This window comes from Hippopotamus amphibius, chromosome 4 (assembly GCF_030028045.1).
Source record: "Hippopotamus amphibius kiboko isolate mHipAmp2 chromosome 4, mHipAmp2.hap2, whole genome shotgun sequence".
NCBI classification, from domain to species: domain Eukaryota; kingdom Metazoa; phylum Chordata; class Mammalia; order Artiodactyla; family Hippopotamidae; genus Hippopotamus; species Hippopotamus amphibius.
In genome coordinates, this window is record NC_080189.1 from 107,911,475 (window position 1) to 107,935,919 (window position 24,445).

At 53.9% G+C, this 24,445-nt stretch overlaps 1 protein-coding gene across 1 annotated transcript in view; it reads right to left on the minus strand.

Annotated features, from left to right (window-relative positions):
* The window catches only part of ADARB2 (adenosine deaminase RNA specific B2 (inactive)), a 336,404-nt gene that overhangs the window by 67,854 nt on the left and 244,105 nt on the right, over positions 1-24,445 (minus strand). The gene's annotated exons all lie outside the window — the stretch shown is intronic.

Consider the following 24,445-nt stretch of genomic DNA (forward strand, 5'->3'; position numbering starts at 1 on the left):
CCCCTGGCCCATTTCTTACAGGGGCACGTGGTCTACAACCATCTCAGAGTGAAGAGTTCACACTCACAGACACACACTCTTGGCCTCGTCCCATCCAAGTGTTTGGGAAGTGGAGCCAGGTGTGCATCTGCTATGCAGGGACCCTGCGGAAGGACCCAGCCGGACGCTGATCCTCAGACCACCTGGGAGCCTGGCTGCAGAGTCCTTCTGGCCTTGGGTCCCTCCTGGTGCGTGAACCCTGAGGGCAGGGCCATGACAACGCCCCACATGACACGACCACTTCATTGCCTCTTGGGAGGACCTCCAACCGTGCACGAGCCCAGCAGGCCGGTCCCGCAGCCCACCTCCAGTGCACTCTGTTTTCCGAATTCTAAGCAGTTTGAGGGCTAATATCGTTATATCTAGGCAGGATCGCCTCTTAAAATGACTGCAAGTCACTGGGGTAGAATTTGAAATGATAATTGGAATTTGACTTTATTTAAATATTTCTCATTCAGGAGAACAAATAAGAAAAGAGTATTCGGGTAGCAGCACAGGACCCCGGGTACCCTTTCCTCACGGGCTCCACCTGCCTCCCCTACTGTGGCCGCTAACCGGGCTCCGTCATCTTCCTCCAGAGAAAGCCTCTGACACCCCCACCGGGCTCTGTGCTGGGGAAGGAAGAACACCCCATGGGGACCCCCACTTCTTAAGACATGCGCCTAAGGATGCTCTGGTGAGTTGAGGGAGTTTGCCCCCGGGGAGGCAGCTACTCAGCTTCTACAAGCACTGGGCCGTATGGAGGGCGCGGTCTTCCAGAGCCTCAGGTAATGTGATTTCTGTAAGTTTAATTTACACTGTTTGCTTTGAAGACGTAGTTTACCAAACAGATCTCTCCCAGAAAATTATTAGAACAGGAAAGGCAATAAGAAGTTAAAACAGTAGATATGCAAATGTTAAGAAATTCTAGTCTTGGGAAGTTGAACGCAAGTGAATTTGACCTTTTCCATTTGGTAAACTTACCCATCATGTCTTGAATAAAGTTAAAAGTACAAAGAAGAATCAATCGCTTCCTTGAGTTAAAAAGCACCCTTTTAGGGGCTGTTCAACGTGAAAGGCTAACAGATAGAATTCATGTCATTAATTATCTATCACAACGGAAAGAATGTTCTTGGCAGTTGCTTTAGTTTCCTCACGTGAAAAATGCCAGAGGTATCCAGTAACCCCAAGTGAACCCAGGGAGGGGCAAACATAGGATTATTCTTCTGTGATGCTGGCAAAACGATGGGGGTGACCCGTGTTCTAATTCCACTTGTCACTACTTTTCTGTGACCTCTTTACTGTTCTTTTCCGTCCTCTGGATTCCACATATGCAGCTGAACCGTTCTCACAAAAGCAGAAGAGGAGGAGGAAGAGGACAAGAAGAAGAAACAGGAGAAAGAGAGGAACAAAAGCAGACTTAATCCCCTCCTCCCAAAGAACCTCGGCGGAGCCCATATTTACACTGAGAAAGGTGACAGACGGTGGGCTGGCGAGGTGGGACCACAGCCCCCCTCCTGCCTGGAGGTCACAGGACCTAAAGGGATGCCAGGGTGGGGGTCCTGGGGACCATGGGCTGTTTGCTGGCTGACGGGCAGGTGACAGGAGGCGGGTGGGGAGTTGGGAAGGTGTTCCAGGCGGGGCAGGACCTGCAGAGTCTGGGCATCGCGTCTGAGTCAAGGGGACACGGGCTCGTTACTGAGCAAATTCACGGTGGGTCTAGTTCAGACGCTGTGCTCTGGTTGCCGTGGGCCCGGCGGTCACCGGAGCCTTCGGCTTTGTGATGGGAGTCATGGGGAGAAACGGAAGGGTTTCCTAGGAGGTGACAAACGTAATCAGAGCAAGATCTGGAAGGTTAGTCCGGCAGCGTTCAGAGAAAGCAAGGACGCCCTGCAGCAACCGAGTCCAAGAGCAGCGGGCCCCCGCACCCAGGTTCCGGGGACCCCGGAAAAGTGGGCGCCACGTGTGCGGATGTGGAGGCAAGCCCTTGTGGCGGTGAGTTCGCCCCTCGTGGGGGGGCCGGGGACCCCAGGAGTCAGGGCGGGCTGAGTGGAGGCCAGTAACCGGGCTGCTCCCGGCGTCAGCCTCGAGAGAGCGGCTCAGCAGACCCCCCACCCTTGGTGTCCTCTCCGTGGTTGGAGTGTCCGGAAAGCGACGCCTGTGCGTCCAGCACGCGCTGGAAGTGAAGCCAGCCGGCGCAGCCCTTCTCTCGGGCCCCGCTGGCGTCTCCCCTGCTGCTGCTACATTCTTACGTGTTTCAGCGACCGCTGTCATCATCCCTTCTCGCAGGTCTCCCCGGAGCAGGACCCGCCCCGCCCTGGAACGTTCGCAACGTGGGGGGGTGTCTTGTGACCCCCGCCCCTGCTCCCCGTGCTGTGTCAAAGTCACCCCACAGGGCCTTGCTCATCCAGAAACGGCACGAGAGGCCGGGCCCCAGACGGTCGTCACTGTGCTCACTTATGACCCATCGCGTTCAGACCGGTCGCTCGGATTCGGTACGAGGGTCACACTCTCACGCTGCAGCTGGTGGTGGCAGCTTCGTACGTAAAGGATTGAACAAAGCGCCGTGATGTTGCGTTTCAGCGCGACAGAGAGCCCCTGGCAGACGCCGCACGTGCTGCGCCAGCTCCCGTGGAGACGAAAACAACCGCCAGACTGTTTCTAAATGGAAATCCGGGCGCTCACGGTCAGGAACGTGTGAGTAAAATAACAAGAAAGCCTCTGCTAGTAAATCTGTTCCTTGATTCTTAAGTTTATATAATTAGATCTATTAAAATGTATCACATGGCAAAATATTTCAGACCGGAAACACGACGCCCTGACGTCGTGCAGTGTGAGAGCCGCTGTGGGCCTGGTGCGGGGCCTGCTGTGCCGGCGGGCCTCCTCGCCCGGCTCCGGGCCGCTGGGGTCTCTGCTAAGGCCCCGTGTGCTGACCCGTGCTCTCCTCCGCCCGCGCCATGCCACACTCCCTTCTGGCCGTGCTTCCTGCCCATCAGCTCCCACCGAACCCCTGCTCCGCACACTTGCTGGGAAGGCAGAGCTCTCGCGCGTGGCCCCCCAGGACTTCAGTGACTGCCCCCCAGAGCCCCGCCTCTCTGCCCCCTTGAGATCCTCACATGGCAGCTCGGGGCAAAGAGCATCCCAGCCACGCACCGGACCCGATTCCTGGTGTCACAGACCAGTCTGGACAGGAGACAGACGTGTTCCCAAGTGTGGGGAGCTGGGCACGTCCAGAGTTCAAGAGACCCAGGATGGAGGCTGAGATGTGGGGTCTTAGAATGCATCGGGATACATAGACGAAAGTACTTTTTCTTTTGTTTGCCCCAAACATACGTAGATACGACTGGAGTGTTTCCCAGGACTGAAGGGACAGGGTCTCTTCCCTGGAAGGGCACTTTCTTACTTGGGGTATTTCCATAAAAGTGGGGAACGTCTGGTTAATCACAGAATCTCACCCCCACCCTTTTCTGTCCTGCAGCCAGGACAGGCAACGAAGCGTCTCTTCAGCCACAGGCTCACTTGGTTGCTGCTCAGGCGCTGGACCAGAGGTCGGCGGAGTCCAGCACATGTGACTGGAGACGGCCTCCCTGGTGCGGGCTGGTCATCATCACGGCCTTGAAGATGCCGTGTCTGAACTCAGTGATCCCCAAACGTTCTGATCATATACAATTATGCCTGAGGTTGTTCTGAAATTTCACTCCCTACATTGGGGGTGTGGCGGGCCTGGCTGGCCTCCTCCTTATATCATCTATCATTTATAGATGATACAAACCGCTCTATTCACGTAACTTGTACACAAATACGCAAATGAGAAAATAACGAGATGCACTCCACAAATGGGGGAGAGAAGGGAACTTCCTCAACTTCTGAAGACGCATCTGCAAACCCCCCAGAGCTCACATCAGACCCATTTTTTTGCCGACACATCTTATGACTCAGCAAGAAAAAGACCAAAATAAAAACAGTTCAAGAACTTGAATGGGTATTTCTCCAAAGAAGACGTGCACACGGCAAGTGGCACACTGAAAGACACTCCGTATCCTTGGTTGCTAGGGAAACGCCAGCCAACACTCCCGTGCGACACCATTGCACACCAGCCAGGGCGGCTAAAATAAAGAAGACAAGGTTGTGGAGAAGTCGGAGCCCTTACAAGCTTCCGGTGAGGTTGCAGAACGATGCGGCCAATTTGAGAAGAGTTTGGAAGTTTCTCAAAATGTTAAATACATTTTGAAACAACAATTGCACTGCCAGGTATCCATCTACCCAAGAGAAATGGAAGCACATGTCCACACAAAAATGCGCACACAAGTGTTCGCAGTAGCACTGCTTATAGCAGCCCACAGCGGAAACAACCCAGATCTTGAATGGACCAACTAACAAATGGATCAATAAAATTGGGTACATCCCTAAATGTGGAATATTGTTTGGCATAAAAATGAGTGAAATACTGATATACTCTACAACATCGATGGACCTTGAAAGCATTATGCTGCGTGAAAAAGAGCCAGATAAAAATGTCACGTCTTGTCTGATTCCATTTACACGAAACACCCAGAGTAGGCAAAGCCTAAGAGACAGAAAGTAGGTGAGTGGTGGCTGGGGCCTGGGGAAGGGAAAATGCTGGTAGGTTTTAAGGGGGGGTGAAAATGTTCTGAAATTAGACTGCAGTGGTGGCTGCAGAGCTCTGAGAACATACTAAAAACCACTTTAAAAGGAAGAATTTTATGGTATCTAATTTATATCACAAGAAAATTGTTATAAAATGATGAGATCAAAATACAGAGTTCTAAAAGGTCTAGAGTTTCTTCTCTCTTTTATCCAATGAATCATCTACACACTCTACACTTTGGGGATGTAACACACTGTGCTAACTAGTTACGGGCCCATAGACCCATCTGTTTGGAATTACTTAGAAAGCTTTCAGGGATTTTTCTGAAATCTCCTTCCCCGGAGACGTGGTGGTCACCACTGGGGCTGCTTGCTTTTAGAAAAGCTACTCTCGCCAGCATCAGGAGGCTATAAGATGTGGTTTGATTAGCCTCAGAATGTCACCTCCTGGTTTCTCTACTGAAACACAGTTAAACATTAAGATTAGGGACCCGGAGAGTTAAAATCCTAAAAGTGCAAACAGGCAAGGCTGGAAATGACTGTCACAGTGGTTCTTTTTGGTGTCTAATAGATGTCAGATAGCTTTTGCTGACGAATGAAAAGATACTTCAACCAGCAATGGTGTATTTTTGATAGTTCGACCTGGAATTCAGAGGACTTAAAGACGGCGCAGGTGTGCACCTGCTCAAGGCGGAGGAGTCACTCAGCTAAGGACCAAAGCCTCCCACCCACCCGCCCCCTCTTTTATACACTCTTGTAATGATTTTGGTTCTGTGATGGTGTCTGTTCAATTCAGAAATGTCACTGGTTACGTTAGTGAATTCACACAGGATGAATCGGTTTATTGAGAAAGAATCCCAGACTTTCGAATGATTTGTTTGGCTAAGTTACCGACTGAGAGCCGCTGACCTGGTCACACAGTTCCAGCTCCCTCTCCCCAGGTCTGGGGTTTTCCGCGGGCATGGCTGCTGGCAGCAGCAGGGGGCCCTGCAGTGCGCATCTCAGAGCTCAAGTTCAAGCGCGTTAAGGAAAGTGTTAGGTCTGTCTCTCGTCCTGCTGCCAAGCTTGTGAGACGTGCCCGGGCTTAGCCGAGTTTACTGTTTTCGCTCTCCTTCTCCGCGGTTTTGATTAACTTTGGTGCCATAATTGCTTAGTTTGGTGTCGCCCTTTTACACGACACTTGGCTGGCCAGCCTTGCGTTGCCAGGAGGCACTCACGTCCCCGTGTGCACCTGCATCTCTCCTCCCCAAGCCCCGTGCCGTGGGAGCCCGACTTTCCCGACCTCCCAGGGCAGCGGGAGTGGGCACAGGGGCCACGGGCTGCAGGCAGTGTCACGGGCAGAGTGAGAGTCAGAGCCGGGTGCCGGGCTCCAGGGTCCACGGCCCTGGCCACCGTGCCGCGGGCGAGCCCAGAGTCGTCGAGGGTGATTGTGGCCTCAGGAGGTGACTGTCCTCACGTCTCTGTGCTTTTTCTCATCAAGCCAATAATACTTAATACATGTAAACAGGGAGAGCACGTGTGTGTTCAACAGGGAGAAGCTCACAGGAAAACAAAGATGTGTGCAGCGGAAGGAGGCCAGGCCTGGGAGGGGGTGCAAGCGGTCACTGAATGAGACTCACCAGAGGGAGGGGGCTGCGCTGTCTGCACAGGACACGGGAGATGGAGAGACGGCGGTCAGAGGCCAGCTGTCCCCGTCTGTCCCCTCTGTCCCCCATCTGTCCCCCATTGGTCCCCCCATCTGTCCCCCGTCTGTCCCCTGTCCCCTCTGTCTGTCCCCGTCTGTCCCCTGTCTGTCCCCTGTCTGTCCCCCATTTGTCCCCCCATCTGCCACTCTGTCCCCATCTGTCCCCCTGTCTGTCCCCCATCTGTCCCCCATCTGTCCTCTCTCTGTCCCCCATCCCCTCATCTGTCCCCCATCTGTCCCCTGTTTGTCTCCGTCTGTCCCCTGTGTCTGTCCCCATCTGTCCCCCATCTGTCCCCTGTCTGTCCTCCTGTCTGTCCCCCGTCTGTCCTCCCATCTGTCCCCTGTCTGTCCTCCTGTCTGTCCCCCGTCTGTCCCCCATCTGTCCCCTGTCTGTCCTCCTGTCTGTCCCCCATCTGTCCTCCCATCTGTCCCATCTGTCCTCCGTCTGTCCCCCGTCTGTTCCCATCTGTCCCCCCGTCTGCACTGCTGCGCCCTCACGCTCACCCCAAGCGCTGCATCGACTGCCCACTTGAAGGGGCGTAAACGCAGCCAAACCCCAAACACCACGCCTGCCGCCTCTGCGACCTGCGCGGCCCGCGGTCCTTTCCCAAGGACGTGCTGATCACTGAGGCTGTTGGTAACAAGTGGACGGAAGCATCACGGATGTTCTCTCTGCCCGGGGCCGTCTCTCCCGTCAGCCGTGCGAGCGGTGGGAACATCTGGGGGACGAGGGCGGTGGCACCACAACAGGAGATCAGGGGTCTCCAGCCAGCCAGAGGGCTGCGTTTTGGTTTCTTGCTGATGAATAAATTAAGGACACGCAGTGGGAAAGAGATCAGGCCCCCTTTTGGGTCAGACATTCGAAAATATTTTATCGAACGCCTTGATTGTGGAGGCTGGCCTTGGGTGCTGTGAGCAGTGACGTAAAGTCCGAAGCTGCCACGTGAGCCTCAGGGACACGTCCCCGGGGCTTCCTAAAGAGAAACAGGCTTCCGGAGGGGAAGAACCAGTCCCTGCGCCCGTGCACACACAAGTGAAATAGCTTGTGTATTCCACGTGCGTGTATGTGTGTAGCTACAGTTGGGATTCGCAGCTTGGATCCGGCTCCTTCCATGTGGGCTCTTTATTAAGATTTGCAACCTTAATAGACGAATCTTTAGGATCTCAAGGTGGATCATCTTTTGTGATTTGGAAGCTTTCCTTTTGTAAGAAAGGTATTTTTTTTTCCCCACAAAGCCAAACACGGCTGTATAGAGTTAGAATTAACTTCTTACGTTACCGTTCAGATATTTTACAGGGTGTGTGGACTTTCTTAGTGCAGCTCCTCTGCGTGGGGGGCAAGCTGTGCTGTCACTAACAAAGGGTCTTTATTTTGGGGACCCACATTAGCCCCCTCTCCCCAGCTCTCACAAAACTCTTAGCACATCTCTGCAGTCGCACAATAAAATGTAATTGTTCTCATTTAAACCCTTCCCCAAGTTTAATTCTGAAATACTAGCAGGACTAAGAATCATTTGGGGTACTTGTTAAAAAAGCAGCCCAAGATATTCGGATTTGATCATTCTGGAGTAAGTGCCCAGGATCTGATTTTAAACATGGTGCCCAGGCAAATCCCACACAGAGTTATTGGGCCATAACTCGGAAAACCCACCGAGCAGCGGTGAGCAACTCTCAAGGGCAAGGGCTTTATCTTGCACGCCGTGTATTCCCAACATCCAGCACGTTGCCTGGGGCAGAGCACTGCTCACTAAACCTGTGTAAAAGGATGGAAGGACGGATGGGTGGGTAGATGGATGGATGGACGGATAGGTGGGTAGATGGATATGTGGAAACCAGTGCCTTTGCCGGGGGGCCTGCTCTTGTCAAGCTGCTGGTGGGACTGTGAACAAACATTGGCAGCCATTTATGCCTTTTCTAAACCTCAAGAAACATTTTGATATGTCTTAAATAAGAGTAAATCAGTTCCTGCCTCAATAGGAAAAACTCTGTCACTTGGATTTCAAAGTCATCAAGGAGCTTCCCTGGTGGTGCCGTGGTTACGAATCTGCCTGCCAATGCAGGGGACATGGGTTTGATCCCTGGGCTGGGAAGATCCCACGTTGCGGAGCAACTAAGCCCATGCGCCACAACTACTGAGCCTGCACTCTAGAGCCCACGAGCCACAACTACTGAGCCCGCGTGCCACAACTACTGAAGCCCGCCTGGAGCCCGTGCTCCACAGCAAGAGAAGCCACTGCTTGCTGCAACTAGAGAAAGTCCACGCAGCAACAAAGACCCAACTCAGACAATAATAATAATTAAAAAAGTCATCAAAGCAGAACCCGCAGCTCCTGATCACCTCACAGCTTTTGCCGCCAGCTCATTGCTGGTTTATCCCATTCAGCGCCTGCAAGTCTGAGATGCGTTTGCCTCGCAAATAAACTGCCTTCCACGTGCCCCCACACTGAATCTGGATTTGAATAGTGCTAAGTGGGGCTTCACATTTGGCTATTGTAGTTAATATGACCATTCATAGCATGTTTCCATATAACTTCGTTACAAATGTAAACATAATTGGCTCTCATTCAAAAAGAATTTGGTTGTAAAATCCAGTGATTTCTAAATGTGTCCCGCATCTAAGAAGCTCCAATATGCCTGATTCACGTTCATGGAATCACACAGTCAGCACCAGTTCGTTTCAGAGCTACGCTTTGCTTTACGACGGGACCCGCTGAGGAGGCTTCCAGACAGCGGGTTCGGTAAGGCGTTGAGAACGTTCCTCCTGTAAGGAGCAGACCCACCCCCAGCGGCACTCTGCGGCAGCTCTGCTAAGGCAGTCACCTCGTCATCGTGGTAGCTTTCGTGTCTGTCTCTCATGCTCACTGTGACTTAATGAATGTTATCTTGTTTATCTTTGTTTATTCAGGTCTTAGATACTTGCTGCCTTAGATACTTGGTGCCCTGAGCATTTAAAGGATACCAGTGGATTCCTGCCTGTCACTGTGTCCCTTCAGGTTCCTATTGCATCGTGAGAACCCCCCCAAATATTTGCTAAATGAATGTCCTTGCTGCTGGAGGAAGGCAGATAATTCTATGTTAAGATGTATGGGTACCGCATGCTGTGGAAGGAAAATGAAGGGCTTGAAGGTTCCTCAGATATTTCTTCTTGTTATAAAATAAGAATGACCTTTGCAACTCCATTGTGGCTCAGCTGCTTATGAATTACGAGGTGTTCCTCGTGGAAGAGACATTTCCTACAGCCCACTCACCCTCCGAAGACCACAAAAGTTCTCTGCAGAAAAAAATTACGCTTTCTTAGTCCGTGGAGGGTCACCCATGTCAGGTGGAGTTTCATTAGTGTCTTTAGTGCCGGGAAGAATTATTTTCGGGACATTTCCGTTCATCACTGCTGGTCTTCACTGGCTGTTCTCAGGGGCGGTGGCCTTTGCCGCGCACAGCAGCACCTCCCCCCCCCCCCCCCCGGCCGCCCTCTCCCCGCGGAAACAGAGCGGGTAGCCTGACAGCGGAGCGAGACTCAGGACACCAGAGGCAGCAGACAGGTCATTTCAGAAGGAGTTCTAAGAGGTTTATCTCTTTTTAATTCAAAGATCTGTTTTGTTGAGTTTTATACATAACCAAGAATTGACTTTTACAAAGTTAATTACTGGGAGAGAGAAAAAGGAGATTCCTATAATATGTTTATGAGCATGTGGTATCGGGGAGTGTGTGTGTGTGTGTGTGTGTGTGTGTGTGTGGCTGTGTACTTGTTTGCAAAATAAATCCCAGTAGTTGCTCAAATAACCAAGAATTGGGACAGACAAAATACCCAGAGTGATTTTCACTCAGGACTCGGGCTCTAACAACAAACTCTAAAGGCACAGCTGTGTTGACGGGAGGGAAGCGTACGGCCTCGGAGGAACTGGGTGGGCTGGCTGAGTGCTGGGGGTCAGCGGAGACCTCCGGCTTCTCTGAAACTGCCCAGTTTAGGGGATGCGCTTGAACCCGTGTGCTCGAGGGCAGAAGTTTCCTGCCCACTCCCTGTGCCATTCTCCTCAACATTACCCTGGGCGTGGAGGGAAGGGGCTAGAGTGAGATCTGACACCCATTCTTTTATTTAAATCGCCCTAACTATCCAGGCCACTTTACCATATTGGTTTCATTGGTTTCAATTCCCATTTTCAAATAGCAGGAGACGTGAAAGGAGTGAGTGAGGCCCTTTCCTGGTAACTGGCCGGCTCTCCGTGGGGCGTGCCCCGCTCTCGAGGCTGGGCAGCCCTGCAGTTTGCCTCGCAGGTCACAGCCCTGTCCAGTTCTCAGGCCAGCTGCACACGTGGTGACACTACACAGACCCTGCGTGGGCTGGGACGGATGTGTGCTTTGTCTCGGTGGTGTTGTTACTGGTCATCGCTATTATTTAGTCCTGCGGTGGTACTTTGCGAGATGACATAGACTCACTGGCTTGCATCATCACGTCCTGAAACAAAGGCCCCTATTTTATTTTATTTAAAAAAATGTTTTGGCCATGCCGCATGGCATGTGGGATCTTAGCTCCCCGACAAGGGCTGGAGCCGGCACCGCTTGCACTGGAAGCACAGAGTCTTAACCACTGGATGGCAGGGAGGTCCCCACGAAGGCCTCTGTTTCACAGGAGAGATGCTCACTGGAGCCCACACGGAGGGGACGGGGGTGCCGGGAAGGAACCACGGTTCCCAGCTCTCCGGGCGTTGCGTTAAAAACAGGAAGTGCATGAAAACGTGACAGACACTTCTCTCCCCATCATGCCAGGGATACGTGCTTAATCAAACGCCCCTGCAGAAGTCCAGCCTTACATATTTAAATTCATTCAGCCGGAAGCTCAGCTGTCTTGGGCGGCACAGTTTCAATGGACTGTCCCCGGTTCACTGCTTCTCGTCCCTAATAACTACACTGCAGATAAACTCCATTTTTTATCATCCTTTCCCCATTTCCAATTTCTGTTCCTCAGATCTCTGTCAAATAAAATGTGCCGTTTTAGCCATGCCCTCCTCCCCTCCCCACGCAAAGCCCTGCACAGGGAAAATACTGAAACAAGAGAACCAGGTCCAACTGGTGACCCAGAGCCTTGTCTAGGATGATGTGGGATCTTTGCATTGCATCCGTTTCCCACGTAGGAAGGCCTACCCGGAGCCGGTGACAGTCCAGGCCTCTGGGATGCTCCCTCACGTTTCCTGGAGTGGATGGCGCGGTGGGGCCAAGGGTTTTCGAGGCAGGAAGCGGATGATCCTGCCTTCCTCTTCTCCCCACCATCCGGCCCCGGGAGTGGCGGGAGGGCAGGTGGGTGGGCGGGTTGCAGAGTTCGGAGGCCGCGGGCCCACCAGCTGCCTCCCTGGCGGCCGCGTCAGACCTCACTCACGTCCAGCCCCCGGCAGGCCCCGGGCCCCAAGTCCTGGATGCGAAGCGTCGTCCCCCTGAGGTCCTTTCTGGCTCTTGGTTGGGTGGCTCGTGGCTTTGCTGACCGTCAGGGTCACTCTTCCCCGCAGTCCCAACCCCAGCCTGGCTGCAGCCCTTCCCCAAAGCCACCCCTGCTGCCCTGGAGAAAGGGGCCCAGATCCGAGTCTGCAGCAGAGTGGACTCCTCCTCACGGCCACTCCTGCTGCTGAGCTGACCTGGGGAGGGGGGTGGTGGTCTTGCTGTTGGGTCACGTTCCTCCAGGAGCCAATCAGAGCCTCTCTTCATTCATTTCACAGTCTGTGAAGATGCCCGCATGGCATCCCAGCTGCTCTGATTACAAAAGGGATTAAAAACAGGCAGACAACACCAAACGAAGCAAAAATACCAACCAATATTTTATTTAAAAAAATGTTTTGGTGGGGTTTGGATTCATGCCAAACTTCAAACATCCTCCAGGTCAACACCTCTGTTAAGAAAGAGGGCTTTCGGACTTCCCTGGTGGCTCAGTGGTTAAGAATCCACCTGCCAATGCAGGGGACATGGGTTCGATCCCTGGGCTGGGAAGATCCCACATGCAGCGGAGCAACTAAGCCCGTGTGCCACAACTACTGAGCCCACAAGCTACAACTACGGAAGCCCACATGCCTAGAGTCCCTGTTCTGCAACAAGAGAAGCCATTGCAATGAGAAACCTGTGCACCACAATGAAGAGTAGCCCCCGCTCACCACAACTAGAGAAAGCCCTTGTGCAGCAACGAAGACTCAACGCAGCCAAAAATAAATAAAAAAAACAATAAAATAAATCTTAAAAAAAAAGAAAGAGGGCTTTCTAGTGACACAGGGTGTCCTCGTCTCTCTAAGAGTGACGGAGAGCCCATCTATAGGGCTGCCCACCCACCTGAGTGCACAGGCAGACTTTAGAAAGTGTCCCCAACCACAGAGCCCCAAGGTTTGCGACGACCACTCCTGACATAAACTGTGTTAGTTTCGGAGCCGCACTTTCAGTACCACATGTGCTGTCTTGATCTAGGACAGAGTCTCCTGAGAAAGCAGGGGTGTTGATGGCCAAATAGTAAGGAAGCTGGTCACATGTGTGACTGTTGACCTTCACGTGTTCTGTGGCCAAAACAGGCGGAGCACCAAATTGGTCTAGAATCCAATTAGCATCAACCAGAAGACCACCTGTCCTCAGCACTGTTTCCCGGGGCGACATGTCACTCTCTTGCGATCAATTATTTGCCTGCGACACCTTCGCCCTCTGCCATCTGCATCCCAGGCTCCTTGATCAAGGTGGTGCTTCACACTTCTTTCAGCCACATTTTGGCCTGGATTTAGCCAGAATTACATAGCCACAGACGACAGGAAGTGAGATTTGACAAGGACACGCACATCTTGGGGGCCGTCCCACCAGGACCCTGTTTCTCTGTGCTCCATTTCTCCTGCTGACTCTCAGATACGGTCGTTAAAGAGAAAATACAGAGTCAATACCTAACTCGTCATGAAGGCTCACCTTCTGCCAGGGTGTCTGTCTATTCGCTGAAACAGCCTACAACGTGGCCCCTTTTATCAACGTCCTCGCTTCACAGGAAGGGTAGGTAATGTCTCCACTTGCACCAGTGGTCGCTGGCAGGACCAGGACTGAAACTGTAAGGTGTGACCTCAAAGGTGGTCACCACATCGCCTGTCGCTCTACGTTCTCCCCTCACGTTAAACGTCACGGCACAAAGTCACCCGGGGCGTGACTGTCCCCACCCTGTACTGTCTCCCTTCTCACAACGGGCTGCTGCCCACCTGTGTCCTCCCAGATGCCTCCTGGTAAAGGAAGGACTCACCTGCTTGGGGGTCCCGGGGCCGGTCTCCCCTTGCTCTCTGGGACCCCAGACCTGAGAGGCCTGTGCTCTCGGACGCTCTGGGGCCGGTGAGGCTGGAGGGGCGCCTGCAAAGTCCAGTTAGGAAGCCCAGCACCCGGGCACCCAGACCGCCCGCCGCACACCACCACCAGTAGCCGGTCGCCGTTCCGACCCGCCTACCTGCTTGCGCACCTCAGTGGACGGGAAGTGGGTGGGAGAGAGTTATCCTGCCGTTACTAATCCCCTTCTCTCCCTCCGTTTATTATTCTGACTTTTCCATTAGCCTTATTTAAAAAAGTTAAGTTCTCTCTTTTCTCAATAATCAGAGTCTTGCTCTTGTTCATGAAAGGAAGTGATTCCAGTTCATGACATCCACAAAGCCGTCCGTTGGAAAATGGGAGGAAAATATTAAAACTTTAATTTTAAAAGCCTCTGTCATCATAAACGTATGTTTTTAGTTTTTGCAAAAACAGGATTTCAGTTAACTGTGTTCTCGACCTGCGTCAGAACTTGGGTCTCAGTTTTGTGGGTTTGGGTTGGACAGAGAAGGTTGCCCCGGGCATGGTTGGCCCGGCATCCAAACACAGGGTTAGTTATGATCTCTTTGGAACCTAATGGCATGTTGGGTAAGACCGAGGGCAGAAAATACTCCAGGATTAAGGGAAATGGTGTCTACACAGAAGACATAAGAAGACGTAAGAAAAGATGGCTCTTCTCACTGGCACAGTCGTGGAAAGCTTCCTCACAAAACCGTGTTGGCAGGAGGACTCCTTCCACCATGAGATGGGCGCCGGGTCCCCTCCCTCCCACCAGCCCAGCCTCTTTGGGCAGGACTCGCGCTTCCAAGTGTTTGGTGACGATTTCTATAAAATAAGAGTTGGGTTAGTGCTTCTAAAATTCTGCAGTCATCTGACTTACTGGTCAAACCAAAAGAAAAACACTGAGCAGATTCACCCAGGATCACGAATGACCCCCGGTCCAGGCGGCCTCGGGGGTCAGATGAACGCCTCTGGATTGGTCAGCCAGGGCCGGAGGTGGCCGCAGCAGGGCGGTCTGCGAACTCCAGCTCCAGAGGAGAAAGGCTGGTGGGCGGGTCTTCAGGGACTTTCATGGGCCTTCTTCCCAGGGACAAGGCAGAGAGTGGAGGCAGGAGACTCCAAGTGCATTCTCTGTGCTTCCACGTCACCTGTGAGGTCAAGGGCCCCAGCCCTGCTTCTCGAGAGGAAACAGGGTCTCGGACACTGGCCCTTGGTCACGCTGGTGTGCGACACGTCGGGACCCAGACCGAGAGCCTCCTGCCGCCCTCTGTGCCCGGCCCCCTGTGTTCCCAACAACTCCCCCCTCATCCTTTCCACAGATGGTGGGTTCTGTGGCACCAAGAAGGCGCACAGCTTGTCCACTCCCCATTGTGCCTGGGAAGATGCAGGCAGACACTGACCACAGCAGGGGGGAGGCCCCTCTTCACCCCAGACCCAAGGTCACAGCAAGATGAACGGAACTTTCACGGACGCCAGGTCACCTGAGTCTCACAATTTCATACCCTCAACCCCAGGGGTGCTCGGGACAGTTCCTTGCATTGGGGAAGCTGTGCACGGTGCCAACGGGAAACCAGAGGCCAGAGTGAGCTGCCCGAGGCCCAGCTGGAAAGTGGGAGCTGGACTTAAACTCTAGGCCACTGACCTGCCGTGGCTCCGGCGGCAACAGGAAGCCCCGAGCTCATCCCACGTGTGTCTCAAATTTTGCCTAAAACCAAACTCGTGCTTCCTGGCCCCACCCCCATCCCACCTCGGCGTGGGCCCTGCAGCTGGGGGCTGGGGGCTCGTGCTTCCTGGCCACTCCCAGGCCTGCTGTTTGCTCCCTTTCAGCCCACGCTTGGCAAACTGCGGCCCCCCCCCCCACCGCGTCCTCCTGCCGTCCGCCCCTGGGGAGCCCCCGCCCCCGCCCCGAGTCCCGTCAGAACCGTCCACCCTGTCTGGCTCTGTGTGCCGCCCTCGCACCATCCTCACAGCCCAGATGTGGCTGTTGCGGTGGTGTCCATCCCCCACGGGCACTGCTCCCCGGCCCCGGGCTGTTCCTGGCTCTGCACCTGGTCCCAAGCCTGGAGTGGCCGGGCCACTGGACACCCAGCCGAGAGCTGGCAGGCAGGCGGTGCCTTTGCTGCAGTCGGGTGGGCTTGCTTTTCTGTCATCTACTGTCCAGCCACCCCGGAAGGCCACGTTGCTGCGTGACTCCACCTCCGCAAGCCCGGTCACGTCACATCCCTGCTTCCTGCCACTGAACCCAAAGTGACATTCCACGGACACTGCAGGCCAGTATGTGCGCTTTGTGGACACACATTCTCCGATTTCCCCGTGAAGGTAACTGAGTAAAACCTCTACCCAAGACCAGGCAACCACAGTCCTTTAACTGAAATGGTCACAAATGAACATGGTTCAGACACAGAGAGACGGTCGCTGCTGGCGGAAGACGGCTTCTATCAGGGATTCCTTGTAATCAGGGAAAACACCCTGTACTAGAGAGCAGCCTCTTCTGCTCACTGTTAGTAACTTTTGTTCTGTAGGCTTATAATTTTGAGGATTTGAATGAACTCATAATTCCTGAGTACATTCATGTAGAAAATGCGTTTTAAAAATGCTTAATTGTGGAGCTATTGTTACAAACCATTGTTTCTCTTTTCTTGCGCCACTTGAACTCAAACACGTGGGGATGAGGGGGGATGAGATGGAAGGGAAGGCGGACGTGATGAGGTCTGGGGGTGTGCGTGCCTGTGTCCAAATGGAGAGGGTTGTGAAGGATGGTGATGTTTCGAACACAGGTCCCACCCCCGCCCGGGGAGGACAGGGGAAGCTGCTGCATTTGCCTAGGGACACGGCCGAGCCCAACAAGTCCTACAGTACAGCACAGGGACCCATGTTCAGTATCTGTAATAACCTAGAATGGAAAAGAATCTGAAAACAAAGTGTACACATCTACGCGTGTGTGGCTGACTCCCTGTGCTGCACAGCCTGAGCGCACCCGGGACGCAGCGGTATTAGGACCGCGGCAGAGGCAGTGGGGGTCCAGGTCCCGAAGGGCAACTTCCTGGGCCGCATGTCAACACGGGCAGAGCAGCCGCGCGGCAGGTCTGCACTCGTACCCACGGACCCTCGCTGTCTGAGATCTGAGGGCCCGCGGCACGAAGAGCCACCCTGTGTGAGTCCTGAGGGCCTTGGGGGAGCAGAGGGCCCGGTGAGCCCAGCCCCCCAGGCCCACGGGGTGAGGACAGCACAGCCGCCTGGCACTGCTGGGTGGTGGAGCTGGGTCTGCGTGGGGATGGGGTCTGCAGGGCTCCCCCTTGCACGTCCATCCCTCAGGTGGGCGCAGAGGCAGGTGGCCACGGGGAACCCGCCCTCCTCCGTCTTCCTGGGTCTCCCCAGCTCCTTGGACAGGAGGCGCTTTTCCCCTGAGATGTTCCTCTTGGACTCCTCTGGCTCTTTCCCCCAGTTGCCGGCTCTTTTCTGCTGTCTCTCCTTTTCCCTGTAACAGTGTGTCCCCAGGGAAGGGGGGCCTGGCCTTCCCCACAAAGCCTGTTGTCTACACGGCCAAGGGCAGGCTCTGCGCTGACAAGGGTGATCTTCCCGTGAGGGAGCCGGTGAGCTGCCTGCCGCCCGCCGACCCGATGAGGGCGGCCCTCATCCCGGGAGCGCCCGTTCCTCTGCCGGCCCCCCAAGCTGGCCGTTCCCTCCTGCTTCCTGCCCACACCGTGTCCCGATGTCGCTCCCACCACGCCAGCCACATGCTCCCTGTGGATTAAGCGGGTCCGTTTCCTCGACAAGTCTGTAAAATGCTGGGGCCTCGGGGGAGGGCAGCCGGGGGTGTGAGGGAGGGTCTCTGCCCCCCTCGGAAACATCCTCCTGGCTCCACCACGCACCAGCCGGACTTTGGCCAAAGGACTTGGCTTTCCTGCCCCACATCTGCACAATGGGAAGGTGAGAGGTGCCACCTCCCAGGCTTCTGTGAGGCCTGGATGTGCTGTTGTATGTAAAGCGTGTAAAACAACGCGTGACACAGAAGTGCCTGATCAATACCAGCTCCTGACATCACCCTGGGTCATCACCGTGTCACCAGGGTTGGTCGTGGCTATGGAACAACGAGGCCCTTGGGAGGCTTGCTTTATAGGCTCTGCCTAATTGTCGGCAGTCATGTTAACTGCATTCGAAGACGCCAAACGCAGTATTGGGAACACACGGGCTTAAATACGTATCTAACTCTGCTGACTTAAATTGTACCAATCTTCCTTTAGTAGGAATTGTATAAATGTATATGGTACATTGTATCCATCATGTTTAAGTGTACACTTATAAGTGCGAGTTGTATACATTGAGTGTACATTGTACACATCACATCATATAAATTATATTGTGTAGACATTGAGTGTACATTGTACAAACTGTGTAAATTATATTGTGTATACATTGTGTACACATTGTACAAATTGTGTCATATAAATTATATTGTGTAGAACTTGTGTGTACATTGTATAAATTATATTGTGTAGACATTGTGTGCGTTGTATAAATTGTATCACATGAATTATATTGTGTATACATTGCGTCAATGTGTAAGTGCGTTGTTAGCATCTACAGAGCCTTCCGCACCCTCGCTGCAAAGGGACTTTTGGAGATTCCTCGGTGTGTGGCAGCTGTAAGAGGACCCATCACTCCCTTTCGGCCGTCAGGGCCTCTACTGAAGACACGGACGTGGGGAAGGTCAGGGCTGGCTGGTCGGGTGGGTGGGTGTCTTCCTTCTGTAAAAGCCTGCCTTTCCCTCCGCGTGGACCACAAGAGGGTGTGTGTGGCCACAGAACGCAGACGCAGCTGAGGTGGTGAGAGGAAGGAGGCTTCCTGAATAGTCACAGCCTTGCCTTGCGCAGAGGGTAGAGCAGCCTCGGCTGAGTGGGAGGACAGCTACAGGGAGGCGGAGAGACTGCTGGGACCCCGGGCACCTGGGGACCCCGTGTGAGAGGTTTAGACCCAGAGCTGGAGTTCTGAGGCTTGCTCCAGGGATGCGACATCCCAGGGGCTGCTGGTGGGAAGTAACTTCCCCTGGACCTATTTTGGCCTGGGGCCTGAGGTCCAGGGCGGCTCAGACCAGACAGGCCCGTCCAGGTGTTGGCAGCATCTGCCCAGGTGCTTATCTGAGCCAGGAGGGCCTCCATAATGGGATTAATGACCTTATAAAGGAGACCCCCGAGAGCCCCTGCCCCTTCCTTCATGTGAAGACACAGTGAGAAGATGCCGTCCATGAACAAGGAAGCAGGTCCTCAGCAGATGGCATCCGCCTGCACCTTGACCTTGGACGTCCAGTCCCCAGAACCATCAGTGTCTGATGTATATTAACCACCCAGCCTGTAGAATTCTGGTATAACAGCCTGACTGTACTAAAACAGAGCTACACTTTTATAAAAATCTTGAATTGCTAAATTTCAACCTTGTGCATACTGAAAGTAAAACATGAATATTACAGTTTCTTTGTTTCCCCAGGAATTTGGTGGAAATCCTCACGGGCAAGTGGCTGCCCTCTGCGCTGGCTCTCACTGACCACAACCTCTCCATGCTGCCTGCGTGGATTTCTACCTATTCTTCATAACCAACGTCACCAAAACTAGCCTGGCATTGAGATCACCTGTCCAGTGATGTCCACGGGAAGAGACACATTTGATTCCCTGATGCTTGGGCTTCTGGGGCAAAGTGGTGGCAAGGGTGCCCATCTGGGTAAGAAGGAGGAGGACAGGGAAGGAGGTAGGTTCTGTCCCCCCAGGTCCCCTGCACCTTCTGCTGAAGCCTGCAGGGCTTGGGGAAGGTCCCCAGAGACCAGGTGTGTCACTCTGTCTAGAGACACACAGGAGCCCACCTCCTCTGCTTTGGGTGTTTGTGGCCAGAGTTGCTCTAAGTCGGGGCCTGCTGTGCTGGTGGGTCCCGTCCTAATCCCAACCTCCCAGAGAAACAGAAAGTAAACAGCTGAGAAAGTGTGGCCACAGGAATGCCTTGCTGAGGCGGGAAGAAATCAGCCATTTTCAGGAAAATAATTAGGACCCAAGATCGTCCGTTTCTGCTTGTAGGACTTGCAAACCTGCAGGTATCTTTTGGAAGTCATTTTGGAATTGCCAGGGCTGGACACACAGCCAGGGCAGAGCCGGCCTGAGCGTCTGGGGGAGTGAGGCCCCCCGGGCTCATGAGGGGGCCCCATGGGTGTCTGCTGCAGTTTCAGGGTGTCCTTGGGTAGAACATCTCAGATGGTGTTAAACCATCTCAAAGCTGAGTGGGTGTGATTTCCACACTCTATTTATAATTCAAGCCAATTTAAAATCTGGGGACTTCCCTGGTGGTGCAGTGTTTGGGGGTCCACCTGCCAATGCAGGGGACACGGGTTTGATCCCTGGTCTGGGAAGATCCCACATGCTGTGGAGCAACTAAGCCCGTGCAGCACAACTACTGAGCCTGCACTCTAGAGCCCGTGAGCCACAACTACTGAACCTGTGTGCTGCAACTACTGAAGCCCATGTGCCTGGAACCCATGCTCCGCAACAGGAGAAGCCACTGCAATGAGGAGCCCATGCACCACAATGAAGAGTAGCCCCTGCTCGCTGCAACTAGAGAAAGCCCGTGTGCAGCAACGAAGACCCAATGCAGCCAATAAATAAATTTATAAAAATGTAAAAAAATAAAAAATAAAATCTGGGACTACTTCACTGTTAATTTGTCATGGCGATAGTAACAGTTCTGCATTACATCAGTTAAGGTGCTGCCTCTGTTGAGGGAGACAGGAGTGTGAAATTAGAAAAACAACCTGCGAAGTGGCCGGGGCAGCGGGGGATCACCCTGGCTTTTGGGAGAAGGTCAGTGGGTACGTTTGTGTCCCAAGTGCAGCTGTTGAGAATGAGGTAACAGTCATCCCCCTGGTCTAATTCTTCAGCTAATTCTGGGGGCAGATTCCATGAAATGGATTGCGTACGGGAGCTCTAATCCAAGTTTGCTATAAAATGCTGAACTCTGAAAGCACTGTTCCTTTCCCTGATGCTGTACATCCACGTGGCCCCCCTCCCAGCAGTGAGAGCCGTGCTACCAGGGAACTGATGAGCGGCCAGGACGGGTCTGGGGCGTCTGCCCCCTAGAAGCACATGCACAGGTCTCGATTAGCAGGCAGGCATTGTGGCTAGTTTCAAAGGCATCCCCCTCTTACTCTTGGGGAGAAAGTGTTTTAGCTGCTTTGACTAAATCTTTGAGACACTGTTAGTACCGCTCAGCTTGACATGGAAATTAAACAAACAAACAAACAAACAAACAGAAAAAGGGAATCACTGCAGGTGAAAGAGCGACTCAGGAACAAGACGATACACCTGGTGGTTTTCAGATGAGGGGTGACGTGTCACCATCTCACCCCCTTCCCCACCTCACCCCCTTCCTGCATCACCGTAACTTTTAGTCACTTTTTTTCTTCTCCCGTCACATGGCTGATGCTCTTATGTTTCCATGGAGCCAAGATGCTGAGAGAGAAGCCTCTCTGGATGCATTTAACACTATTATGAATTCAACTCTCTTCATGCAAGGGGAGGGAAGTGAAGACTGCAGAGATCTAGATTTTGTGATTTTACCTTTTTTTTTTTAAAAAGATGTTCTGGGTAATGAGTATTTATATTCTGACATGGTCTTGTTATCACTTCCAAGTTTCCCATGAACCTGGAGGAACTCTGAGGGCTGGCTCTCCCACCAGCCCCTGGTCTCTGCGGTCACCTCGTCAGCGGGCGTTTGCACAGTGTCCACTCACTTGGGCCTGCGTTACAGAATCTAATAAAGTCATGTTCTCATCACTCTTGCAAAGAGACCTGAAGTCAGAGCTCATGAAACTGAAGGAATGAATCAGCCTGGTTCTGAGGAAACCCCCGGGATGAGGAGGTGGTGGAAATCTGATAGTGCAGAAGTCGACGCCGGTGATTTTCATCTTTGTTGAGAATGTTATTCTTCAGAACTGTTTCAGAATTGAGGCCCAAGCCAGTCTAAACGACTTTATCTTTACTGCCGGATGGCGGTACTCAGCCTGGACGTGGACACCTCCCTTGTCCAGGGATGGTGGTGTCTGGGCTCTGAGGGTGATGGGCCCAGGGGTCTGGCCTGGGGTCGTCTGGAGGTTGCGTTGCTCAGAGTTGTCCTCACAGCCGGTAAGCGTCTGACCGCTGAGCCGGCCCCGTGGTGATCTGCTCCGCGGCTGAGGCCTTACAACCCAGGGCCCCCGACAGAGCAGGTCCTACCCCCTCACCCCCAGCGGGGATCACACTGCAGGAGCCTGGTCCCTGATTTCCTGCAGCCGGGCTGGAAGCAGCGTTTCACACACGCCCCACACGACCGTCCGGTTTGCAGTCTTTGGTTGATTTTTTTCATCACTTAGAGGGGGGAGCCCCCGAGGGACGGCTCTGACGTTTCACCCAGAGGTGGCTGAGCCTGTGGCTCAAAGCCCCAAGCCTCTCGGGGGCGCCACGTCCTCCCCGGCTACTGCAGCGGCGGGACCTGCGAGCGAGTCTTAGAACCAGAGCCGGAGTGTCCTGCATGCCAAGCCCGCCCTGGGGGGAGAACCCAGGCTTCCGGCCCAGAGCGTTAAATACGGAGCCTGAGACCAGCGGTGAATGCTGCTGCCACCCTGGCCCCCCGCCCCGACGCGGGCAGGGTCCTCTCAGCCCCGTGGTGGGACCTGCCCTCCCTGGGGGTGTTTACGGCGGTTCCAGGGGCCCTGCCAGGGCTGGGAGGCCTGGCTCAGGTGTGGACGGCGCAGTGACTCAGGTAACACAGATCGTGCCTCTGGCCACCAGGACCTGCGTGAGCAGGAAGCAGGCAGTGTAGATGGTGCCCAGTGGAGGAGGAAAGAAAAGCAGCATCTACAGGGACCCTTGGAATCTTTTCTTTTTTTTTTTTTTGAAGCTCAGCCCCTGAATCCAGACCACATCCAGGGCGGGATTCGAATGTAATAAAGCCGCGGAGAGCCCTGGTGCTGAGCCCGCGACCGTGCAGGGGCGCCGGCAGCGGGGACGAACCTCTGGTTGGGCTGGTGTGACGGATGGGCCGCGGCCCTCCCGCCGCTCTGCGCGCTCCATCATCCAGGCGGGTGTTAGCGGGCTGTCAGGGAAAAATAATTTAGCGGCTGTGGCTTTAACTGATGTGCTGCATTCTGGGGTCAAATGACTGTTACAAAGCAGCGGTGCCTCCTGGTTCCTGCATCGTGAGAGCTCAGGGCTGACAACATGAAAGGAAAAAGCATCGCGGCCGAACTCACTGACATCCTTCAACTCTCGCAGCAGGAGCCAGAGGACAGATGCGTCTCGTTAAACAGCGCCAGGCAGAGGAGGAGGGGACGCCTACAGCCTGCAGGGAGGGGGCCCTTCTGGGGATGGTGGCGGGAGGATGTGGGCCATGGGCAGCCTGGGGCCATCCAGGCCTCGGGGGGCAAAGGGGCTTCCTTGGGAGCTGTTGGCGGGTTTGAGCTACAGACGGTGGGTGGAGACGCTGGGCAGGAAGGAGGAAGAGAGGAATAGAGACGGAGTGGAGGCGTAAGGAAGGGACAGCAGGGCTGCGGCATTTCTGGTGGGGATGCATGTCAACGCCACACACTTGCTTTTACCTGCACTGTGTATTATCTGGGGGTGGGTTGAAAGGCAAGACACATGGAGATTAAGGGATAATGCCTCCAACTTGCTCCCAGAACGTGCAGAAAATATTTAAAAATAAATGAAGGACTCGGGGGCAGAGGTAGCAGGAGAAACAGCTGCCCCTCCCCCGTTGGGGTTCCCTGTTTAATGATTTCTGTCCCTCACATGGCTGAACTGTGGGGACCAGACCAATGTCCACTGTGCCTGTCCATGCTCTGCACCTGCCAGAGTCAAATAAACGTTTGTTGGATGGATGGATGGATGGATGGATGGATGGATGGATGGATAGATGGATGGTTGGATGGATGGATGGATGGATGGATGGATTGACAGATGGAGGGATGGATGGATGGATGGATGGATGGATGGATGGATGGATGCTTGCTCCTGGTCGTGATTCAACACAAGGAGTCTGTCCTAGTGCATTTGCTTGGTTCACTGTCCAGAAGTCTTCCCGCTGCCCAAGTCTGGGTGGTGCCCTAGTTTCTCTCGTGGACACATAGTCTCCTGAGCTGAACAGTGGATCCTACTTGAGGAGCTGTGAGTAGACGCCCTGATCCGAGCAGTGACTTACAAGTGCCAAGTTCTGACTACGGATCCTGTGCTGGCCAAAGGCCTTTCACTGTAACACCTTTTCCTCCTTCATTGATGCCAAAAGTGAATAAGGATACTTTCCTGTAACTAGTACGTTAGTGACACCAACAAAGAGTTCTCAAAATGGTAAGAGAAGAGGTAACTTGCATAAAGAAGCAGTTACAAGAGTAGGAAGGAAGAGGTTGCAAAACGGTACAAGGATAGTTCCTGACACAAGGACGGTGGACGAGCTACTTCCCGCATGAGGGAGGGGAGCTCTGGGAGAAGCACACGTGTTCTCATGTGTGACGAGGCCCCGGAGGCGGCGTGGGGCAGGGCCAGCCCGGAGTCCTCCCTCCACCTGGCCCTCTGCTCAGGCAGCGTCCTCCAGCCTCCCGACCAGAAACGCAGCCCAAACCGGCCCCAAACACACGTTTCCAACGCAGGCTCCTCGGCCTGGCCGCAGACAGTCACCGAGGGGCCTTCCTGCCGCGCAGCCCTCCCTGGGGCTGGGAACCCTGCACCCCTGCCCCCCTCTGCCCCCCCCCCACTGGCCCCATGCAGCCGGCGTCCCCCTCACCCAGGTGACCTGTGGCCCAGCTCTCCCTTCCCTCTGCTAAGGCTGCGC